Below are 23,044 nucleotides of genomic sequence, written 5' to 3' on the forward strand. Positions count from 1 at the left end.
ACCTGGGTCCCAACTATATAAAGTTGGGAAACCCTAATTTAGACTATTTGGTGATAAACATCATATTACACACAACACTGACCTCAGTCAATAACACTATAATTATTTATTCAAACTTTTATAGTCTTAGTTTCAGATTTAGTTACTGATCTTAAAAGTGAAGATGGATGTGTTGCATTCATGCTCAGGGGAATGAAATCACGACACAGAGTAAAGTAGCAAACATTTAGGAATTATAACAAATTGTCTGTAAAGTTCTTGGCCTACCTCTTAACTACAGACAAAATGGGTGGGAGGGCTTTGGATGGACAAATAAAGGCTTAATTGATATTGCAGAAGTGGTCCCAGGCATTTTACAAGCATTGACTATATTGATTTACTAAAACACCTACAAACAAGTCTTTATTCAGGTCTGAATGAAACAGAGTGGTATACAATGGTTTTGGTCCTTTGGAAGCCAAAACACTTGCAGTTTAAACAGTCCTCCTAATATCACCCTGGATTGGTGGTCCTTGTACTTAAAATTTATCTCAAAATCCTTGATTCCAGCAACTGCTTACTAGGAAGACATGCTTCGGAAATCCTGGCATTCACTAACACAGAACAGATATAAGATGCGTGTAGAAAGCACCAAAAATGTTTCTGTCCACACTGGTGTTGCTGTGTGGATGTTCTAACCTGTTGCAATTAAAAGGGATACACCAAGTCAACCCAGGCAATCCTCCTCCAGTGAAATCCTCTTCTGGAAACAAATGCACGCAGGACCCTAGAATATTGTGGAGAATACAGTGAACCAATGTAATTGCTTTGATATATAGAATAAATCCTGTGAATGAACTAAATGCTAAAGTCTAGTTTAAGAGCAGCCTCAAATGGATAGGACTTGGGAATTCAGAGTTAGACACATGCAACATCTCTAAATCTAACCTTCGACATCAAAGCCTTGCAGCAGCCCATGCACTTCTCCTGTTCAAGATAATTCTTACCATATATCCAACATTCATATGGTAGAATGGAGTTCTCATTTGATGTAATGACTAAAGGAATGAACTCAGATAATATGATCTAAATATCTCAGAAGGAGTTTTCATGGGTACACAATTAAATCATTTGAAATGAAGGCATTCCTTTTCTCGATCATGTGCTAGAAACCGAGAAATCAATACCAACTCTCTCGTTGAATCATAGAATCCTATGGCTGGAAGAGACCTCAGGAGGTCATCATATCCAACCCCCAGCTCATAGCAGGACCAATCCCAACTAAATCATTCCCGTCAGGGCTTTATCAAGCCAGGATTTAAAAACCCCTAAGGAGGGAGATTCCACCAACTCTCTAGGTAACCTATTCCAGTGCTTCACCACATTCCTGGTGAAATAGTTCTTCCTAATATTCAACCTACATCTCTCCCACTGCAACTTGAGACCATTGCTCCTCATTTTGTCATCTGTCATCACTGAAAACAGCCTCTCTCCATCCTCTTTGTAATCCCCCTTCAGGCAGTTGAAGGCTGCTATCAAATTCCACCGTCACTCTTCTCTCCTGTAAACTAAATAAGCCTAAATCTCTCAGTCTCACCTCATAAAGCATGCACTTCTGCCCCCTCATAATTTTGTTGTCCTCTTCTGGACTCTCTCCAATGCACCCATATCCTTTTTGTAATGACGGGGCCCACAATTGTATACAATACTCCAGATGTGGCCTCACCAGTGCCAAATAAAGGAGAACAATCACTTTCCCTAGAACTGCTGGCAATGCTCCTACTAATTAAGCCCATTATGCCATTAGCCTTCTTGACTACACAGTCCCATTGTTGACTCATCCAGCCTTTCATCTACTGTAATGCCCAGGTCTAAAGCCCAACTTCAGAGCTGGATTCTAAAGCAAATGAGCTGAGGCACTGAATCGAGCTCCTAGTGGACAGGTTCTGTATTAAGAAACCTATCAGCAAAAGTAACGTTGTTTCAGTTTCAACAGAGAAGCAAGGCTTGGAGTAATTTAGGAGACTGGGTTACCTTTGGGGCAAGTTGTGACCCTGTGGGTGAAAGCACTGGAGGCTAATATGGGGAATTCTACAAAGTGGATGAATAATTTAGTTTACTCTCCACTACTCTTAGTTCACTACCACCACTTAAGGTTATTTTTTTTCTTTTTCTTTTTTTAAGTAAATGAGGAGGAAAAATCACAGACAGGTGAGGGGAAAATAAGGTATAAATAATCTCATTTTTTGTCTTCTCAATTTTTTTCTTCTGTTTTCCCTTTCTCTGCTGTGCACTGTAACTTTTTTTTTTCTTTGATGTATTTTAAAGCTGTCCTACCTTGCTGCCACTGGCCTTAAAAATCCATGCTGTGCTAAATCATCATCATTCACTCATAGCAGAGGACAACAGGTGCTGCTTGCAGGGGGTGGTGATGTAGCGTGGATGTGAACCAGCAGATTGGCAATTGCTGGGACCTTATGTGGAATTCTTATCCTCATACGATAGCAGCGTTTGAGATATAGACTGTGCTCTTGCTTCGTTGGTACAGTATGTTCTAATACTCAGTGTGTATTCGTCCAATTCTCATAAAAGAATGAAAGGCAAAAGAAATGATCACTTGACAAACTAGTAGGTGTTTGGCTCCAGCATGACAGTGAAAAGACTGTGAGGAAGGGAAAGTGGATTCAGTGTCCCACAGTAAAATCCAAAAGGATGAATTAGGAGCTGTGCCATATCATCTCTGCGTTTGTGGCTTTCTGTGTTTAAACATGTTTACTTGTGGGCTTGTTTTCAGGTTTAGGGTTCACTTTTAATCCTAAATTTTTTGATGAAGAAGAGCTTGCAATTAAAGCACTAGCATGCAATTCAGGACATTTGGGACCAGGCTTAACACTGAGGTCATACAGGGAATTCCAAGAGAGGTCCCCAGACAAAGAGAGTGATGTCTATTTTGATTGCTCAGTAATCAAGAGTGTTTAGAAACTATCTCACCTCCTGGTCCACCATTGACTGCCTGGGGTTCTCTGAATAGGTTGTACTTGACTGATACAAATGGCTCCAAGTTTCGAGAAGGAATTTTTCTGTTTGTCTCATATGATAATGAACACAAAAACATTATTCTCATGCAGGAATCTCTGGTACCTAAGATTAGTGAGGGAAGATGAATGAACAATACTTGATTTCTATTTATTTGTGAAATGCACGCCTGCAACTCAAATTTCTCTTTTATACGGAAAAGAGTTTTCTTTTGCAAGTGATGCGTTGATAGTGATCTCTACCCTGAGATGAGTTATTATTTGGCAAAAGTAAGAAGCTTTGGAAATTTACTCTGAATCCAGAGTATTTGTGAAAGATGGAGTGCTCTTGCAAATTGGGATGGGAGGATGCATGCATCTGACTATTGTAAAGAAAGGGATGAAGATGCAGATGAATTTCCTTTTACCTTTATCTTAACCTTAATATTTGAGTAAAGATCCTTGGGAGTGATGACAATTCAAAAAGAAAGTTCTTGTACTGATGATTTCCATACTAAAACCTTAGAAAGTGATGATGGCACAGGAATATTGATATATGTAGTTGTGCTTCTGCGACATCTAACAATAGTAGTAAGTTTCTTGGAAAAACACCAGATAAGAGGGAAGATAATATTTCTGGTGAGGTTTCAATGGCAACAAAGTAATTCAGAGACATAAATCAACAGGACTTGTGGAAGAATTTCTCAAAGGAACTAAACTTCCACTTGTGCCTTTGAAAAATGTATCCATGTGCTCTTGACTCACTGAAAGAGACAAGAACAACAAAAAGTCTTGTGGCACCTTATAGACTAACATATTTTGGAGCATAAGCTTTTGTGGGCAAAGACCTGCTTAGTCTATAAGGTGCCACAAGACTTTTTGTTGTTCTCGAAGCTACTGACTAACACAACTACCTCTCTGATACTTGAAAGAGACAAGGTGGTTGATGTAATATATTTTATTGGACTTAACTCACATTGTCTCTCTCGTATCCTATAAGTTAAGCACTGTTAAAAATTTGACGTTCAATCCTAAATTTCCATAACTTCATCTCTTTGTTGTTTAAGGGCTCGTTTACCCAAACAATTTGATGGCAGCCATCTGGGGTATGAATCAGTGTTCCTTCTAATTGTTTGCCATCCATGGGTGGAATAAATTTTGTTATGTCCACCAAGACACATGTGGATGTGCACCACCAATAGAAACACATGCTGCCAGCTGTGGGTGGCTGTGAGCACTTTGCTAATCAGCTGGGTGGCACCTGAATCTCTCCGAGGCAGCCACTCATGTGCTCAGCTTACAGGGAACTCTGATGTGAATCTGCCTTCTATTAGCCTGCTGTGCACTGTCCAGGTGAATGCTGCAGATATGCATTAACAGTTTGTTAAAGCACTTTGATCTAGTCCTCTTTGGAACAGGAATAATCAATTGTTAATTAATTAATAATTGTTAATGTGTATCAGAATTGGACAGCTGGTCCGCAGTAGGCTTGTGAAAGGTGAACTTCATGCTCAGGGATCATAGGGAAGAATTTCAAATCTGATGTTTGGAAAAATGTGTTAGTATGGGTGACTGTCTGAAGAAATACCAAGAAGTCCTGTGGCACCTTATAAACTAACAGATATTTTGGAGCCTAAGTTTTCGTGGACATAGCTCTTTGCCCACGAAAGCTTATGCTCCAAAATATCTGTTCGTCTATAAGGTGCCACAAGACTTCTTGCTGTTTTGGAAGATACAGACTAACAGGGCTACCTCTCTGATACTTGTCTGAATTAATGTAGGAAAGATCTTGCTATTCAGTCTGTTTTTGTTTCTACAGTTGTGGCTCCAGTATTTAGCACTGGAAAAATAAATACAGGTTCTGGCTTGGTGCCGGATATTTTTATTTTGTTGGTTCAGAGGGCGTTAACATGGAATTTTTAGATATTTCAGTATTTTCTGCTGGACCTCCTACCCCTAGGATTCTATGAGTCTATGACACAGTTTTTGATGGCTTCTCAAAATCATTTGGCTTCTGTGAGTGAAATTATGACCTCTTTGAAACAAATAGCAAAACTCCCATTCCTTTCTAGTCTATAGGGTTCTTATACCACTCACATCACTGTAGCCTTTGAGTGCACTAAGCAACAGACTCACATCTCTCATGTGTGGTTTGTTCTTTCACCCTCTCCCCACGGGGTGAATTGTGTGTATGTAGTGTTTTGTTTTTTCTCATGGAGGTGGGTGTGGGTGTGGGTGTGGGTTTGTGCATACATTTGTGTTGTAATGTGCTTATGTCAAAGAAGGCAAAATCAAAGAAATATGTCTTGCATGTACAGATGAAGATCTGTGATATCTGTAGCTCCTAGAGGAATTCATTCTACCTACAGCGTCAGACCACACAAATCAGAATTTTGCTTATTGTAGAGAGCTCCATTATGCCAGAGCAATGGAGTTGTCAATAATGGTCTTTATCTTGAAGCCTTAGTTGACCCTAAGCCATGGCCTTTGAGTGGCAAGAAGACAATGACATAGGCCTTGAACTTGATTTAATATGCATAACTGGTGTATTTTGTCCCATTTGAGGAACAATGTGGAGCAAGGCCAGAGAAGAGCAAGTAAAATGATTAAAATTCTAGAAAACACAGCCTAGGAAGGGAAAATACTGGGTATGTTTAGTCTGAAAAGAGGACATGATAATGATCATTTTCAAGTGTACAAGAAGTTGTTATGAGGAGAGCAGTAAATTGTTTCTGTTGACCTCTGTTGATAGGAGAAGCAGCAGCAATGGGCTTACAGCAGTGCAGTTTAGGTTTGACAATATAAAAAACTCCTGTCAGGGTAGCTAAGCTCTGGAATGAATTGCCTAGGGACAGATGAAGAGGGGGTGACATGCATACCCAGCACCTGCTTCTCCCCCTGCACTCACTAAAGCCTCATGTCACTTCTGGTGAGTGTGGGGGAAGTCCCGCCTTTCCCCTGAAGCAGGGCATCCCTAGGGCAGTGTGAACTTCCTAGACTACCCTGATTTCAGGCCTTGCCACTCCTGTGGGAGGGGCAGGACTGCTGCTGAGCTGTTTGGAAGTGGCTTGGGGCTTCCAGAGGAAGAGGTGGGTGCGGTCAGAGCAGGGGAAGGGATGGACTGGAGTCAAGAGCGGCTGGGGCATAAGCAGAGCAGAAGCAGAGCGGTGGGCACGGGAGTAGCAGGGTGGGGCTGGCGTGGGGCAGGGCACATGGCTGGTGACCCCCTCTTCCAGAAGCCCTGTCACCAGTCACCACTGCTTAGGGATGTTGTGGTGTTTCCATCATCGGACATTTTAAGAGTAGGTTAGATAAACACCTCTCAGGAATGGTCTAGATGGGGGTGAGCAAACTTTTTACATTAGGACTTTACATTACAGGACATTACATTACAGGACGTTTTGGCCCTGCAATTAGCAAGGGCCCCCCAGCCTGTGGAATGACCACAGGAAGGGATGTGGGGGAGGGTGGATGCTCAGGAAGGGAATAGGACACTCAGGAAGGGGTTGCTGGAAGGCTTCAGAGGGTGCCCCGAAAGGAGCCAAGTGCTCAGGGGGAGGATCCCAGGAGGGTACCAAGCAGGGTGCCTTATTAATCTGGGAACTCACCAACAGCTCCCACTGCTTGACTCAGGGCCTCTGCACACTCTGATTAGCTCAGCTGTGTGGGGGAGGGCGGGAGGCCACTTCCCTTGTTGATGGCAGCAGCTGAAGCTGCAAAGGAGGAAGCAGAGGACTGGCAAGGCACCAGAAGACACAGGGGGAGGGGAGAGTCAATCACACAGCACCCCTCCTTATAGAATGCTGTACCCCCCACTTTGTGCACCCCTGGTCTAGATAATACTTAGTCTGACCAAGAGTGCAGAGGGCTGAGCTTAATGATGTCTCGAAGCCCCTTCCAGTCCTACAATTCTGATTCCATCTTGCCAGAAAAACAATTCATAAGTAGATTGTGTCAGAGGGGTAGCTGTCTTAGTCTGCACCTTGAAAAACCACAAGAAGTCCTGTGGCACCTTACAGACTAACAGATATTTTGGAGAGTCAGCTTTCATGGGCAAAGACCTGCTTCGTCAGATGAAACACTAATACTTTAATACTTTGAGGCCTCCACATTAAAAAAAGAAAATTAAAGTAGGAATTCTTGCATACCTCTTTTGTGGAAAGAATATTTCAGTGGAGGTTCCAGGGTATAGCCCTTGAAGACTCAGGTGTCCCACCCAAGGAGACAGATGAGACAAGAGGTCAATTTTCTTCAGCAGAACTTCCTCCAGCACTCACTGAAGATGACAGAAAGATTCTCAATGACATTGGTGGACTTTGGACTGGGCATCTCTTGAAGAGTGCATCTTTTGAGAATGATAAGGGACACTGGAAGATTTTAAACCTTTAGAATCCTAGTTGACTAAAACAATTTTAGGACCCCACACTTAGGATAAGTGATCATCCAGATGGCTAAAATCATGCCGGACAACCAATGTTGCCAGATGAGAGGGTTCCGGATTAGAGGGGTTCAACCCTCCAAGTGCTGGTCAGAGTGGCTACCTGGGCATGGTGGGAAAGCTCCTGGAGTTCTCTAAAACTGACAATACCAGCTTTTTTGTGCACATTTGACAATTGTCAACAGTAAAAGGAGTGGGAGGGACAAAAGTCCCTCGGGGGAGATGGAAGCTTTTATCACTGAAACTGGCCTTTCTTCATGACTTGACACATTGCTGTATGAAAACTGTCTGTGTTTTGTCACCAAAAATGAGTTTTGGCAACACAGCTTGTCAGTGTAGACATGCCCTTAGATAAATTGCTTACTGGACTTCTACAAGGAAATATGACAGACAGGTAAAACTGGGAGTTTAGACCGTGGGGGAAATTTCTTAAATAGAGGTATATTAGCGAGTTATCAACATCAAGATGGTGTTTGGAAACATGCTTATGGATAAGAACACACAGAGCCAGGATATAAAGAAAGACTGAGCCTTGGTGGATTCCTACTGGAAGAGGAGGACCCATCAAACCAATACGCTGACAAGTCAGAGGAGAACTGTGAGAGTCACAAGACAGTCTGGAATTTTAAAGCAGGAAGTGATATTTGCCATCCAAGCATTTTAATGTCCTTAAAATCAGTAATTATGCTCCAAAAACTCCCCTGCAAAGTAGGTAAGCATCAATATCCCCATTTTACAGAAGGAAAAAATGAAGCTCTTGCTCCATGGAGCCCACAACTGACAAATCCAGCAGATGCAGCAAAAGTAATTTACAATTTAAAATTTTGTTATAAACCCTGAAAATCCATGTATAGCTACTTTGTATCTGTGGGTATCCTCATCTGTTGATGTGGATGTGGACATCTGCAGTTCTTTTTTGCAGGCACGGATGGATGCAGATATAAATTTTGTACCTAGAACCCTGCAAATTTGTGAATATCCACAAGTATCTGCATCCACAGATGTAAACGCAGATATCCGTGGCTCATTTTTCCAGCTACAGATATGGATGAGGATACAAATATTGTACCCATTCAGGGCTCTAAAAGTGGGGTCACAATCCAGAACTGAACATTGACTCAACGTGCACCCAGCCCCACATCATCAACAGAGGCAAATTTCATAGGGCTGAAAGTACTGCAGTCATGTTCTGTGGCTTTGCTGCTTCCTGGACTCTGTCATGAGGGGGTCACCAGACTCAGCTGTAATTCTGGATGAGCTCTCTCCACAGAATGTGCACAAGGCACTGGATGTCAGGGAGCCAAGCTAAGGTTATTTTGAACATGGCATTTCGTTATGCTCCAGTGCTTCCAGGAGGAGGAAAGATGGGGGGAAATCATAGCCTTACCTTTCAATTTCAGATGTGTTTTTAATAAGACTGTTTTACTGAGGTATTTTTCAATACATAATCCCATCATTAGGGACCCCAATTCCCTCCTAATGGCATTTAGTTTTTAGTCTCAGAATAATCACATCTTAAAATCTCCTTCGTTCAAACTGTCAGTGTTTTTCCCCCACCCCAGTGTAAAAAAGCAGTAAGTAGAAACCCAGAATTGGAGGCAACAAGGGTAAGTGTAAGAGGAGGAGGGAGATATTTTAGGTCTGCAAAGCTACCAAATTAATTAACAGGGGATTCACTTTTTCAAATTCCTTGCTTAATTCTTCTTCATTATGTATATATTTATATATGTAAAAATCACAGTCACATATAAAATAATGCAAATTCTTCCAAAACACTGCTGCTTTTCACACACCAACAGTGTATGCTGTGGTCTCAAGCATTAATGGAGCTTTCCCAACACAAGACATCACCACATTGCCTCTCTTCAAATCCCAGTAACAAACTTCAAGCTGCAGAGAATACTTTCTACAATTAATATCAAAGGCTTATTTTACATAAACAATTATGCTCCAGCACTTTCCATGTGCATATTATTCTAGCTATTCATTTTAATCTTAAAAAAGGAAAATGGTGATGTCATACATTAATAAAAGCAGAGAGATGAAGCCAAGGTCTGCACAATCTCTTGTTTTTGTTTCAAAAGAAGTGTGGGGGGGGAGTAAATTTTAACAAACTTGCCACTGATCTTATTTACTCTGTTGATTATAAGTTTCTTTTTTCTCCACTTGGCCTGGGAGTAAATCGGCTGGTACTAGTTTTTTATGCATGTTTGGCACAATAAAGAACCAAGACTAACAAGTGGTTCCAAAATGTTTTTTTTTTTAATTTTTTTTCTGAGTATTCATAGGAGAAACTGTACCATTGCATTAAAAAGAGCCACAGAGGCAGCTGCTCCCAAAATTCCATGCATAAAACTGCAAGAGTTGCACAAAGTTTCCCCTACTTTTGAAAATGAGCATTAAAGAAAAAAAAATCAGTTCAGCAAATGCCAGTCAGTCTGAATGGAAAATTTCAGTTTGGCAGAATTTCAGACATGGAATGGCAGAACAGAGGCAGAAACGATTTGACATTTGTTTGCTTGTATTTCGAAATCACATCTTGGTTTGAAAAGAGGAAGCAAGGAAAAAAATAAACATCCCTAACAAAAATACACTATGAAGGTGCAATTCTTATTTGGTAGTATTTAGATTATGTTCTTGCATTATGCCATGCATGTCATGGGTCCATTTTATTTTATTTTGTTTTATTTTTAGAGATAGACCAGGTCACAAGAGAAACAACTCTGGATTTTCATCACCTCAATGTTTAATGATTTTTACATTTCAGTTTGGGTCCCTCTCTAGTTATTTGAAGTTTCAAATGTTTTCTCTTAGTTTATTTTGCTGCATGTATTTTACTTGCTCATGTTAGAGTTCTGTGGTATAATGCAAACACAAAACTTTTAACGCAAAATTGCATTCAATCTGGGCCAAGGACTTCTGTTTTCCAATTTCTAACATAGTATCTCTGGCCCTTGTCAATGGAGCCACATTTCATTCAGAAACTCTATTTTAGCTGAGCTGGAATACAGGCTTTCTGCTTCAACAGCAATAGATGATCAGTCCTGCACACTCCTCATCCATTTAAAACTCATCATGTTCAGAAAGTCTTGAGAGGTCTCTCTCTGCCCACACAGGTACAGTCTGAATGGCCATTTCTCTTCTGAGGAATGCATTTCAACAAAATGTTTCAGTTCTGTACTGGGTTTACTACAGTCACTCTACTGTTATTGGTTACTTTTTGCAGGTACAGTCTCGAGAAGGCAGCCAAGTTCCACTGCTGACCATCATGTAATCTTAGGGGAAAAAAAAAAAGAAAGAAAGACGAGAGAGGACCTAGCGAAGGGTGTTTTGCAATGCGCTTCACTTCAAATGGACAGAAAGGAGGAGAGGCAGGCTAAGGAGATGAAACACAGAAAACAAACTACTGAATGCAGGCTGAAGCTAACAGAAGACTAGTCAGATATGCTGTTCTGTCTAGTTAAGATGCAGAGCAAAAAGAACTGGCAAAGTCTCCCCTGATAGCACCTTCACCCAAACTCTTTACCCATCGACCCGCCTTCTACCCCTGACAGACCCTCTCCTGGCAACACATGCAAAACTCTGTATCCAGCAATCCTTCCTTTACACCCACGCAATCCTTTTCAATGTCTGGGGATGTTTTTTTTTTACCACCACGCTCCATTTACCAATGTAGCTCTGACTCTGACAGATGGACACTGACACAGTTGTGATGCGTTCCTCAAGCTCCAATTGTATGCTTTCACTCTACTTGCTAGCAAGCGTTCTCCATTGCTGATGTTTGACCATCATTTATACTGATGGATAAAGGAAAAATCAATGCAGTGTTTACATACTTTATTTTGTGTTACAACATCCGCAGCACTTGCTCTGGCACAGGGGAAGCCTGTGATATCCTGTGGTGTAATGGGAAAGCCTTGCTCTGGAGAGCTGTGGGATGAGGCAGGGAAGCAGCCCCAAAACAGTAAAATGTTGGCATTCCTCATTGTCAAAGTGGTTCCTCAGAACCTTTCTGATGTTGATGGTCATCCTATGGGTTCCTACACCTCAGCACTTCATCCACCAGTAAATGCTTCCCCTTTACGTTCACATAAATTACGTAAACACCAGCACATGGCCAAAACCGTTGAAATATGATCCACCAGAAGGTCCAGTCTCCCATGGAGACACCTCCATCTCTCCTTTAACTCCCAAAGGCACACTCAACCACCAGGGGGCATCAACTTACCCTAAAAACATAAGAATGGCCATTACTGGGTCAGACCAAAGGTCCATCTAGCCCAGCATCCCGTCTGCTGATAGTGGCCAGTGCCAGGTGCCCCAGAGGAGGTGGACCGAAGACAACGATCAAGCGGCTTGTCTCCTGTCATCCATCTCCAGCCTCTGACAGAGGCCAGGGACACCATTCCCACCCCTGTTGTTGAACCACTCCTTACTGCTGTCCAGATGCCCATTTAAGGCTTCATGAGCCAGGGCTATATGGAGGTAAGCAGGGTCACCAAGGGTCACCCTGGGCATTAACACACCCCCCCTTGTAATTTTGTGATCTGGAAAGAAAATACCTGCCTGCAGCTTTCTGTACAGGATGTTCCTGAAGATGGTGAATCACACATCTTTCCAGACCATCCCACAGTTTACATCTGTGAAATGATCACAGACCCACAAGCATCATGGAGAAGCACATCATTCAACTGTGGCCAGGCAAGGCAAGGCGGTGCTATGATTGGAATATGTGTGCCATTGATTGCCCCTCAACAGTTTGGAAAGCCCATTTCTGCAAAGCCAGCCACTACGTCGCACACACTTCCCAGAGTCACAGTCCTGTGCAGCAAAATGCAATTTATTGCCCTGCAACCTAGCAGAAGTGCTGCCCCAAAGGTGGACCTCCGCACTCCAAGCTGATTCACAGATGACCAATAGCAATCAGGTTAATTACCACAAGCGTCTCTACCAAGAGAACAGCTCTCATTTTGGTGTTCTTAGGCTGCAGGTTGGGGGCCAACCCAGCACACAGCTCCAGAAAGGTGGCTTGACACATCCTAAAGTTCTGTAGCCACTAGTCTTCATCCCACACTTGCATGACAGTGCAAGCCACCCATTAAGGGCTGGTTTCCTTAGACCAAAAGCAATGGTTTAAACTGCACACATGCTCTGTGATAAGCAAACACAATGCAAAGTCACTGTTGCTCATGTCACTCACCATGTTCTCCTCCAACTCTTCATCATCAGACACTAAGAGCAAAAGCAGTTCTGCTGCAATGTGTGATGTTCTCAGCACATTGAACACAGCATAGAAGAGTATTCTGTGATCCATGTTTTCTCACTAAAACAACAGCAAGTCCTGTGGCTTCTTATAGACTAACACATATTATGGAGCATAAGCTTTCGTGGTCAAAGACCTGCTTCATGAGATGCAAAATATCTGCTAGTCTATAAGGTGCTACAGGACTTCTTGCTTTTGAAGATACACACTAACTTGGCTACCCCGGCGATCTTTCTCACAGATGCTTGAATGCAGAGCACATGCTGTCAGTTTTAAAGGTTGCCAAAGCAGGTGGGGGTAGCTTAGTGGTTTGACCATTGACTTGTTAAACCCAGGATTAGGAGTTCAATCCTCAAGGAGGCCCTTAAGGGATCTGGGGCAACTAGATTTCCAAAAAAACCAAAACTGTTAGGGATGGTGCTTGGTGGTGGGAGACTGGACTCAATGACCTCTTGAAGTCCTTTGCAGCTTTGTCTGCATGGGAGGGAGCTTTGAGGCAAAAGGATAGTTAACAGGAGACTTTCTTGACATTCTCTGACTGACTTGCACCCAGTGCCATTGCTTTGCTCTTCTACCCATAAGAGAAGTAAAAATGTGACCACAACATGTTGATGGAGGCTGGCAGTGTAAGTGTGACTTGGCAACTTGCTTTTTGCCAACTCTTTTGTGTTAACATTACTTTTATCACTGAAGCAATGCAATACAGACATGACCTAACATGACTAATATAGCTCTGTCAAGCCTTTGTCCATCCCCCAATTTTTTGTCACAATGGACAATCACTTGGAGGCCCATAATCTTGTGCCATCTTCAATGCAGCCCTTTTTCCAATCTATATTCAAGTCTCTTCACTTCTACCTACATAACATATCAAAGAGTTGGCATTGTGTCTGTACAGCCTCTTGTTTAATCCTCATAACACCCCTCACTTTGTGAAATCTCTTTTTCTCTGGGCTTGACACTAATCACCATAACCCCAGCCCATGAAAAAGTCAAATCCAAATACTGCTGTTAGGATCCTCTTCCTGAGACCTCACCCCTCTGCTGGCTCTCACCCTCCACCAATCACAAGCTCCTCCATGATTTTGTTCCTTTGAATCTGTTAGATCTTCCAGTCTATCTGATGGCAAACCCAGCATTAAACTGCCAATGAATGCAGCCTTAATTGCCCAGAAAAATGTTTCTTACTCAATTGTCATTGCACTTTCTTTCATGCAATCTCTTATGTTTGGGGATCAACACCCTATAAGTATTCGGAAAGCAGACTCATTGTCCTCTGTTGTGAAGCCTACAAATTCTTTTGTGTCTGGAACTGGTTAGACAAGCGTTAAGATGAGACTTCTATTTTGTTAGTTCATCCTCCCACCCAAATGTCTGTCTGTTTTCTGTTTTGTTGATGTGTTGAATCCCGTCTGACAAACAGAATGTAAGCTCTCTGGGACACAGACTGTCTTCTTTGTTCCGTGACTGAACAGTGCCCCACACAAGGGGCCCTGATCCACCATCAGGTTTCCTAGGCATTACTGCAATACAATTAAGTAATAAAATTAAATGCAATGCATTAAAACTATATAGTGGGTGGCAGAACTGAGAATACAACTTGTGAGATCTCACCTCCCCTGCAAAGACAACTATTACCTCTCCCACTGTAACAACCCAGACAGCCATCATCATCTGCCATATGCAGATATATAATGACACATAACCATTTAATTGTATCCAGCCACCCCTTCTCCTCTGGTCATGTTCACACCTCCCATAAGTGCAACTTCAATTTGTTTCATCTGCTGTGGCATTTACAGCAAACATATTTAAAACTAATTTAACGGCTAAACTGGTTTTCAGTCCTAACACAAGTTGCACATTTGCTACTTGGAAAGATATGAAGTGCTACTCTTTTGATTTCTTTTAAATGAAACCATAATAGTAACTTGCCCATAAATATGCTACACCCAGAAGGTGTGTGGGTTACACCTGCACTAATAATTCATGTCCAGAGGGCTTCGACTTTTGTGCCCTGTTCTCAGTTACAGTATTATATTTTTCTTGGACTGGCATGATGTTGTGTTCCAGTATGTGAAAAGGATAGTGGTTATGGGAGGGAAGAGACGGCTGGGTGTGTTTGGGAAGACACATGGCAATACACATCTCATAGAGCTGGAAGTAACCTCAGGAGATTATCAAGTCCATTCCCCCGTCCTCTTGGCAGGACCAAGCACCACTTACATCCCCCCTCTTTCTTTTTTTAATTAAATCTATTTGCCCCAGTTCCCTAAATGGCCCCCTTAAGGGCTGAGCTCACAACCCTGGGTTAGCAGGCTAACAAGCAAACCACTGAGCTATCCCTCATATATGGCAGGGCCCATATGGAGGGGTGGATGGCTAGTGGTATGGACGAGGGGAGACTATAAGGATAGTTAGCACGTTCTGTAGGGGGGCGGTATTATGTTAACAGTTGTGTTAAACCTTTGAGCATGCCTAGTGTGGACTCGCGGTGAGAACTTGCTTGGCACCTCTCTGGGAAAGCTGTGTGAATCATTTCTACGCTCTCTGGATTACAGGCTGCTCAAAGAGTGTCATGTATGAGCATGTGCTGGGATACCTCTGAGTTGCCTGTGAATGTGCAACCCAAAATCTGGGCCACCCCGAGGGCAGGTGCAGGACCTGGGGCAACTCCCCCACATGTTGCAGGCCCTGCCCCTCCCCTATTCCACCCCGCCCTGCCCCTTAACCCCTCCCCCCCATAAGGGGGCCTGGGCCTGCTGTAGCTCATTTCTGCACAGGTGGCCGTACTGGAGCAGCGAGGTGCAGCAGGCTGGGGCTGGGGAAGGTAGCATGGCACAGCGCAGCAGAGCAGAACAGACTGCCACTCCCACTGCCTGAGAGTGGTGAGTGTGTGTGTGTGGGGAGGGAGTGACCCCTGTTGCCTCTGCCATGTCCAGCCCTGGGCTGTAGGTACCACCCCCCCCCATCTTTCTCGCCCATAGGGCAGTCCGGATGGGTGTCACAGGGTCCCCAAAAGCTGGGGCCTAGAACGGCCAGCCCTGTTAATCCTCTGCATGGGATGTCTCTGCCGAGAATCACAGTGGTACTCCTTCTTTCCCAGCCTCAAACTTTTTACACCAGGGCTTGCCCAGGGGCTGCACAAGTCATCCTATGGCTGTATTACACAGTGCCTGTGCAGAGCCGTGCCATTCACAGGGCAGTTTGAAGTGGCCACTCAGGCCCCACACTTGGAGGCAGAGGCTCGCAGCAGCACCTCTACTGACCTAAGGATGAGGAGTGGCCTGGGAGATTATGGGCAGCTGATGCAGGGCAGCAGCAGGGCTCAGCCTACTCCTTCACTCACTGCAGTGGTAGGAACTGGAGCAGCCCAGCCACCTGCCCCACTTCACTCTTCTCTGCCCCACCCACCTTTCCCAGCCCACTGCACTCCACCACAGCAACTAACTTTCTCATTCCAGCAAACCAAACACTGTTGCCCTTCCATTGTCCTGCCCCTTTCTGGAGGTCCCGCCCACTCCCCTGTGGTATTGTTTCAGAATGGGCTTGTCTACACTAGCTCCCTACTTCAAAGGGAGGATGGTAAGTAGTGTGTTGGGAGTTTATTAATGAAGTGCTGCGGTGCATATGCAGCACTTCATTAAGCTAATTCCCCCCCACCCGCTGCAACTCCGAAGTGTAAAACTTTGAAGTGTCGACTTGTGGGTAGCCGCGGCTCACCTGCCGGTACTTTGAAGTGCTTGGGCAACTTTGAAGCTCCTTTACTCCTCAAAATTTTGAGCTGCGGCTACATGTGAACCGCCACTTCAAAGTTTAACACTTTGGAGTTGCCGCCGGGGGTGGGGGGAGGGAGGAATTTGCTTAATGAAGTGCTGCATATGCACCGCAGCACTTCATCAATAAACTCCCAACACTCTACTTACCATCCTCCCTTCAAAGTAGGGAGGTAGCGTAGACAAGCCCAATCAGTATATTTCATATTCTGACTTTCCAGTTGTTTGTGAAAATTTTTGACAAAAATATATTTTTGTTTGTTATTTAAATGTTCCACTGTTGGGAAAACAAACAAACAAACAAACCTTCCCCTGCCAAAACTCCCCTCCACATTTTCTCATTAATTCTAGCCCAGGAATCATGAAAGTGAGGGTCATTTAATTAGGTAGGTAGAAAGATAGATAGCGGGTCTCAGATTTAGTGGAAATCCCTGGGATGTCTGAAGAGTGGCTGTGGTCTAAGGCCAGTTTCCTCTGAACAATTAATAATAATCACACCTAGTTTTCTCATAGAGCACTTTCCACAGATGGAGTGCCAAGTGCTTTACAGTATTATTTTACAGTTGAGGGAAACTGAGGTACAGGGAAGTGACATGACTTGCCCAAGGTCTCCCAGCAGGCCAGTGACAGAGCCAGCAGTAGGACATATTTCTCCTAAGATCCAGTCCAGTGATATATTTTTTTCATGAGATCAAACTTCCAGGACTGCCAGACCATTTTTCTGTTTTATACTTGTAGGGTTATTTTAGGTTTTCTAATATCTTTATTATAAGGTCTGGATATATAAATGTCAAATGTATTCAAGCTTCATCTTTCTCTAGTCAAATTTTAGACTGCATTGGTTGTTTTCTGAACTCTTTCTGAAATACTTTGATTTTTTTTTTCTGGTTAGGATCTATTGTTCATATTTTGCTATAGGTTTCCAGTACATCTATGTTTCCCAGATGACTATGTTGCACGTGTATAAGCGTCACAAGGTAATCAGTACATAGAAACCATTAGGGGGAGTCCCATGTTCCAGCAGAGCTATTAGATTATAGATGTATATCTTGATAAGCCCCCCAGCAGGTTAAAAATGCGGCAGGCAGTTAATTTCTTAGGGAGAATTTGGTTTTCATGGATTATATCACAGATGATAAAACAAGGTATCACTAGTGGACTGAGGCCGCTACAGAATAGCCGCTACAGAATAATTTTATAATGTTGCTGCTAACAAAGATAGTTCTATCATTGTTTGGGTTCTGGGTATCTTTGCTTTCATGTACGTGCTTAATCAGTCCCTGTGCTGGTATATTAGGTGTCTGGATTGGAGGGTTAGGTTAAAAACCTACAGAAGGGCAACTGGATATACTACTGTATTCAGTGTTGTTTCAAAAGCTTTTTGTATATACTATCAAAGTCATATTTTTTCTGTTTGCTTATGAAGGATTTTTCCCTTAGTTTCAGTATTGTAAAATGGGGGACCGGATGAGTTGGCAGTTTTAATGATGTCCTCAAATGTAATTTTCCATTTTTGCTCTCAATGTAATTTGGATTTTTTTGCCATGTTCTATACAGATTTTATAATTCCGGATTGCTGGGTTTATTTCTTCTTTTAATAACATATTTAAATTCTTTTCAAATTTGCTAGGTGAAATTGGTGTTTATCAAACTGTTTGCTTTAATTGTATTGGGACTTTTTTATGTGCCCCAATTTTGATTTGTGCCCAGTTGATGTGTGCTTTCAGTGTGTTACAACAAACACGTAGCTCAAGTAATGTGAATACTTAAAAGAGGAATGCAAATGAGGAAAACTGAAAATGCAAATGAGGCATTGATTTACATATCCCATGCTTCATTTGCATAATTCCTTTTCATACGAGATTCTTTCAAAAGAAAAAAAAAGCAGCGTAGACAGGACTCTTTCGAAAATAAACCCAATCTTTGAACGAGCTTGTCTTCCTGAAACAATGCTCAGCTCCAGACAGCAGCAGGACGCAGGCCATGTGTGACTTTGGTTGCCTCAGGGCCCAGTTCAGGTGCCTGCTCACCCGCCTGGATGTTGGGGAGCACAATAACCACTAAGCTGTGGGAGCTTGTTGTGTCCTGCACAGCCCTGTGGAGGGGCAGGGGGGATGCCTTCCTCTAGGGGAGGTGGGGGGCCATTGGCTGCTGGCCGCGTGAAGTGTGCCTATGAGCAGCCGGCCACAGTTGCCATCCATGAGGTCCATCAGGATGGGCTGCAGATCTGGGATGCCCCGAGGGAGAGCTTCTCTTATGGTCCCCAGTAACCCTCCCCAGGCACCCCCATTGTGGACCTCAGGCCCACAATCCTACCCCATCCCCACCACGTCTCCTCCCTTTGCCTCCTCACCCCTCCACAACTCCAGCTGGGATCAGGGGGAGGTATGAGCAGGGAGGGACTGCGGTGGGGTGTGAGTCGGCGGGGGGGAGCAGGGGCTGTGGCGGGGTCTGGGTGGGCAGGGGGAGCAGCGGGAACCTGGGGGCACAGGAAGCCGGGAGTCAGCGAAAGGGGCCACGGCCATCACCCAGGGGATCAGGCAGACATACAGGATGCTGTGTGGGAAGGCCAGTGAGTGCAGAGTAGTGGGGGAGGCCACAGGCAACTGAGACAGCATGTCCCACCAGACGCTGATGACAGCGTCAAAGAGGGACACGAGCTGGTCCCAGGCCCACGACCACCACTCCATGCGGGGCCTGAGACAGCATTCCATTCTTCCCTGGATGGCCCACAAGGCAGCACTGCGGTCCCGCTAGAAGTCTTTGTACACCCTTCAATGGTCTCCCTGACTGTGGACTTGGCCTGGTAGCAAGGTGGGGGCTGCCCGGCCCTCGGACAGCGTGGGTCCAGCTACAAGGAAGATGAGGAGGAGAGATGGTGAGTTGTTCATGCAACGCAGCCCCTAAGGCCCTGCACCCCACTGTAAGCCTCAACCAACACTCCCAGACCAAGGGATGGGGATGTCCTGGAAGCAAAGCTATCTGTGGCCTGCACAGAGGGCCCTGCCACACGGCGACTCCGTGGTGCCTCTGGGACCACGCTAACTACTGTGGCTCTCCTTGCTGGATGGGCTAGCAGCCAAGGGGGATGTCAGGCCATGGAGGGGTCCCTTCATGGGTGGCAGGTGAGCAGGGAGCAGCCTCTCCCTCCCTGGGGCCCACTCACACACCTGCGGCTTGCGGCACTGCCCGCCAGAGTGGGTGCTGCCTCTCACCTGTGGGCAACGCCTCTATCGGGTGCCGCGCTCCTCAGTATGTCTGGGGTCAGGCCATCCACTCTGTGGCTAATCCACTTCTGACTGTGCCAGGTGCTGGGAGCCCTGCCCTCCCCACCAGGGCCTGAGGCTCGTCCAGCCTCCTGTGAGCCTGGCAGCAGGATGTCATCTGTGCCCGGGGGCTGTCTGCTGGGCCCGGGTGCCACGCGCTGCTGTTGCGCGAGGTTCCGCACGCTGGGACCGCAGCACGAGGTCCCACTCAGGCTGCCCAAGTGATGCTCACAGATCACCCTGCCTGTGCCTGCTTCCCATGCCCTGGGGTGTGTGACGCGTGGGGTACTCACCCGAAGGACCCTCGCCCAGTTCCGATGATGCCTGGGAGGTGGCCTGGCTGCCGGGGTCTGAGCCCAACAACAGCCAGAGGCTGCTGGCCTCCGAGTCTGGTTCCAGCTCTGGTGTGGGCTGTGGCTGGGATGCATCCTCCTCCTCCTCCTCCTTGAGTGCCGTTCAATGCTGCTCAGCTCCTGATAGTACAGGCATGTTGCTGGTCCTGACCAAAAGCATTGGGCCCTGCCTCTATTCTGACCCAGAGCGACTTAGCCCTGCCTCAGTTCCTTGACCTTCACCAGGACCTGCTCCAGGCTGCAGTAGAGGTGGCCCCATTCAGCCAGGGTGGTAGCCTTTCTGCTGTATATTTCAGCATTCCAGTGCCTGGCTTCGGGGTCCTGGAGGGTTCCCCCCTCCTCTCACAAGTCCAAAAGGGCCCTCTCCAGGAGGGGACCCACCTCTTGGAGTCCCAGGGCGGATCCTGTGACCCCTCAGGCTGCTCCCTTGAGGGCCCAGGGGGGCCTCGGGGTGCATGGTGTTCTGCCATCCGGCAATGTTCTCACCAAGGTGCAGCTGTGAGGGCATGTGGCACTGCAAATGGTAGCTCTGCTGCTCACACACTCTCAGCTTCCTGCCACAGTGTTTCCCAGACTTCCTGAAGTTTTAAGAATGACTGGAGGCAGGAATCATCGAGTGCTGGTTGCTGTGGACAGGGTGTGCCTGGGGTATCTGTACGCTGTCCTGGAGGCCTTTTCTGTTAACAGAAGTACCCCCAGAACATCCAGACTGATGTTTTATTAACAGAGATCTGTCAACAGCGGCTTTCTTCCTTGTGGTCAGTGGAATAAGGGTGTTGACAAAAGCGCTGCATTGTTGACTTCCTGTCGACAGAACACAATCTGAATGCTCTGTGGGTTTGGTTGACAAGATGGCCATTTTATTGACAAAACTGCAATCTAGACATAGCCTTAGAGACTAACAAATTTATTAGGTCATGAGCTTTCATGGGTAAAGCACTTGGACAAAAATATCCTGTTATAATACACTAATAAATAGCTTGCAGTACTTTCCTATAACCCAGGTCTGTTTAAAACACACACACACACTAAAACAAAACAAAAAAAAACCAAGCTTAAACTTTTTTCAGATCTAATTGCCCCACATCCCTAAATGGCCCCATCAAGGATTAAACTCACAACACTGGGTTTAGTAGGCCAACACTCAAACTACTGAGCTAGAAGGTCAAAGAGAATCCCATATTAAAGCATAAAGGAAGAAAGAGGAAAAGAGTTGTGGAGACAAATTTTCTTGATCCCAAAATAGAGTGTAATAAAGTTACAGTAACTTTCAGAATAAACTGTGCTATGATGAAAACAATACCATACACAGTTAGTAACAGCACTGGTTGTGCAAACCACTTTTACTTTTTGCATTTACATCCATTGCAGGAAGACTAGAGTATCTCTGACTAGAATGAGAAAGAGTCAGGGTAAATATTGGATCCTTTTGGCTCCATTAATTAAATAAAAATACATTTAGACTGGGCTCTGGCTGAACCTAAAAAAATGTAAAACCTGATTAATCTCACCACAGCAGTGCCACAGATTCTTGGACTCAGCTCCTCCTTCCATGCTCAAAATAAAGCCCCCCCCAACCTTCCAAAGTTTACTGACTAAACAGAGAACAAGTGTTGATGAGCTTAGAATGCCAATGCATCTTGGTACAGCAGTCCTGCAAAAACACAGATCTTGTCAGCTTTTGACTCCAACCCTCCAAATTCCACTGCCTGAAGTAGAGAGCTTAGTCTCTCTTACAACACTTACCGAATTCCCAGCACAACAGCACCACAAAAACCTAGTTCCGGCACCTGGCTCCCGCTAAATTTTGGCTACAATTCCCAGAAATGGTATCATCAACATAAAAAGCAAGTGTTGCTTTTATTAATCAACTGAAAAATCTGGACCTGGATAAATCCTAGTACACAAAACATGCAAAATCTGTAATTTGCATTGCTACCTTACTGGCTCCACCTAATTTTTAGCTGCATTCCCTGGTTTTAATATAAATTTAGTGTACATGTGGTTTCTCCTAATCATCCAAAAATCCCAGATCTCTGTGTATGACTCTGATTGTAGAGTTTCTGGGTTCGTGACCAAAATTTGGCAGGATCCAGATGCTGGGTCTGAGGATTTTTGTGTTGCTGTTGTACTGGAAGGTACTGGTGTTTGGATTTTGTGCACTGTGGAAATGGCGAAACATGTTCTGTATTTAGGCAGTGGAATCCAGCTGTTTCAGGCCAAATCTTGGCAGTATTTGGAAGGATCCAATGCTGGTTATGAATTGTTGTGCAGGAATATATTTATGCCACGGGGTTTTTGTTGTTGTTGTGGCTGAAGCAGGAGAGAGCCACGCTGGTTCTCTGAAGCAGTGACATTTGCAGGTTGAGGGGCCAAGTTTACTGTTTGGAGCCAGCTGCTAGATAGGGGTATTTGTAGCACTGTTACACTGGGATGTTTCTTCGGCTGTTTTTTTTTTTTTTTTTTTTTTCTGAACAAAAACAAGCAGCTGCGCTTATTCTTTACTCATGCAGTTGCTTTAAGGGAGCTCGGACCAAAAATTGGCCCGACCCACCAGAATCCGGCAGGATCCAGCTTTTACCTTTTTCCCTGAGGGAAAGAGGCAGCCTGACTGACAGGCAGAAATCTGATCCTGTGAAAGACACGGAGAGCCAATGGGAGGCAGAGATCCATCAGTTTGGACTGGAGGCCCCTGGAGGAGAACCAGAGGAAAAACCACCGAATTGAGCTCTGTCAGTGGCGCTTCCAGCTTCCAAGGGGGAAGTGCTGGGAAATAATTAATGTTTTTATTAAATTTGGAGGGAATTTTTTGCAGCCGATCGCCTTGCGTTACCTTCAGGTGGGTCTTTCCAGCAACTTTTCCCGTAGCTCCAGATAATTGCATGGTTGTGGGTTGCAAAAACGATCCTTTAAAAGCAAGATAGCTGCGTCTCGCTCTCTCGCTACTCCCGTTAG

General features: G+C 44.7%; 1 protein-coding gene across 1 annotated transcript in view; it reads left to right on the forward strand.

Annotated features, from left to right (window-relative positions):
* The first annotated feature begins 22,797 nt into the window (after positions 1 to 22,797).
* The window catches only part of ETV1 (ETS variant transcription factor 1), an 80,480-nt gene continuing 80,233 nt past the window's right edge, over positions 22,798 to 23,044 (forward strand). The window contains exon 1 of the mRNA XM_074984671.1: positions 22,798 to 22,928. The gene's annotated coding sequence lies outside the window, so the exon portion shown is untranslated. The remainder of the gene's footprint in view (positions 22,929 to 23,044) is intronic.

The sequence above is a fragment of the Carettochelys insculpta genome, chromosome 2 (genome assembly GCF_033958435.1).
Source record: "Carettochelys insculpta isolate YL-2023 chromosome 2, ASM3395843v1, whole genome shotgun sequence".
Classification (NCBI taxonomy): domain Eukaryota; kingdom Metazoa; phylum Chordata; order Testudines; family Carettochelyidae; genus Carettochelys; species Carettochelys insculpta.